The sequence below is a fragment of the Drosophila mojavensis genome, unplaced genomic scaffold, assembly GCF_018153725.1.
Source record: "Drosophila mojavensis isolate 15081-1352.22 unplaced genomic scaffold, ASM1815372v1 contig_108, whole genome shotgun sequence".
Classification (NCBI taxonomy): domain Eukaryota; kingdom Metazoa; phylum Arthropoda; class Insecta; order Diptera; family Drosophilidae; genus Drosophila; species Drosophila mojavensis.
Genome location: NW_025318636.1, coordinates 101,484 through 103,906, shown reverse-complemented (window position 1 = coordinate 103,906; position 2,423 = coordinate 101,484).

Below are 2,423 nucleotides of genomic sequence, written 5' to 3'. Positions count from 1 at the left end.
GTGTTAAATATTTCCCGATCCGCCCACTAGGGGCGTGGCAAATCGGAAAATGCATAACGAGCACTGCTCTGCGTGATCAGGTACATAGTAGATAAAATAGAATAACTTAATAACAGAGCGTCTTCTGATAAAACTACAGTAACGGCAAGAAAATCCAGAAATCAATAGAAATTCTAAGAATGTGAGAAAAGGCGCGCTTCTGTCTGTACACATAGAATAGACGATGAGTGTGCGCACATGTATAGGAAAATCGCGCTGATCTGCTGCTAGCTTGAAGCTGGTATCCATAGAGATAAATATACTGTATAATAAAAATCAAAATTGTATAAATTATATATGTAATTTGAAGATCCTAGTTGCAATGATGCAATGATAATAGCAATAGGGTGACCATCCGTCCTGAAATTCCGAGACATGTCCCGATTTTGGAGGTAATGTCCCGGTGTCCCGACCTGACACGAAATTGTCCCGGTTTTCAATTGTTTCCATAAAAAAATAGTCATTTTGACAAAATGCAAACTTGTAGAAGTTTGTGTCGAGACAAGTCAAGAATTTTGTTTAGAAAAACAACGCATATAAGGTAATACAGATTTTTGCAACAAACGTACACTCGTGCTGTTACTCGGAAGTATTAAAAATAGTTCAAATCCTGCATACGATTCCAAATTTCGAAAGGGTTTTTTTCTTACTAAAGACACAGTGGTTAGACGAAAGAAATAAGTTACTGGTGGAGAATGTTAAAAACATCCATATAGTTCAATTTAATTTTGTGGACATAAAAACATTAAATATTGATGAAAGAAATGGTATGTATGTACATAAGTTGGGAAAAATAGGCAGTGTGGAAAAGTATACATATATCAGGCAATCATGAATATAATAACAATTAAATATAAGGATATATTCATATACATACATATATAGATGGTTTTCTTGTGGAATTAGTCCCAAGATAATGTAATTATGCTAAATAAGAAGAAAAGTTGAATGTATGTGTGAGTCTGTGTGACAAATGATTTATTTAAAATGTGTTTTGTGTGTGGGGGGGGAGGTGTGGTTGGTTGGTTGTTGTTGACAGCATAGCTCGCAAATAACTGTTAACACTTTTTCGTTGTCTGCAAATAAGTGTCTTTCATTGACACAGTCAAAAAAACTCGGACAGAAACTGTTTTTGTCGCGTCTGGCTTAGCTCGCTCGCGCTCTGAGGGAGACAGTTATTTCTGTTTTCGTTTCTTCAAGTCAAACACTGATCGTTTGCTTGAGTGAAATGAAGCAAACTGTCAGTTGCGTTTGTATGGGTAATCACGCGCGATTGCTGCGTTCTTTTTGTATGTATGTATGCGTGTATTTACATGCACACGAAGACAAAAACAATTTCTGCTGAGCTTTTTAGTCAAACTGTTTTTTGCTGAGAGTTTTTGTGTGAGGGAAAATCGTGTTGGTCTTTACGCGACACTCATGTGAGAGCGTCACACGAATGAGTCATTGCATTGCGTCTGACCGAAACGATTCTAAAGAAAATAAAGAGTGACGCTCAGAGGAAGTCGTGTCTGCACAATTTTTTTGGTTATGATGCGAAGCAGAGCATAAACGAAAAAACGATCAACTCTCATTTGCGAGCTCTGGTTGACAGTCCCGGAATGAGCTCCGGCCCAGATGGTCACCCTAGATAGCAATAGCTATCGGTAATCTTCCATTTTTAATGGGATCATGCCCTGTTTTTTGTTGCGCGCTAGACTTGAAAATGGCACTATATACTCTGGTTGACAGCGATTGGGCTTTGAATGAGTCTTCTGCAACCGGTATCGCCCGACTGCAACGTTCTTACTTGTTATAATATATATTCTTAGTCAGGGTGACGAACTGAGTCAAAAGATATAACAGCTAAAGACTTTAAATTCTTTTTCCTAGGTCCGTGTATCTCACGCGTATATTAAGTTTTTCTTAAAAAAAAAATCGATAGCTTATCGATTAAAAACCTTATCGGAAATTAGTTATTAAATTTTATCTCTTTCACCTTTAAAGCTAGAGTCTCAAAATTTAAAATGGAGATTCATATGTATTTTATATAATTTCCACTTTTATACCCTGAACCCATTGAAAATGGGAAATCAGGGTATAATGGTTTTGTGGAAAAGTATTTAACGGGCAGAAGGAATCATCGCAGACCCCATAGAGTATACACATATATTCTTGATCAGCGTGACGAGCTAAGTCGAAATAGCCCTGTCCGTCTGTCCGTCCGTCAGTCCGTATGAGTACGTTGATTTTGTTTTTTCAGCCTAATTTGAACACTTACATATACCTAGAGACTTCAGATTTACTGTGTATATACAGTTGATCGATACGACCCCAATTTGTAAACAATGCATTTCAAGTACTAGAGACTTGGAATGTACACACATTTTAACGATATGATCACA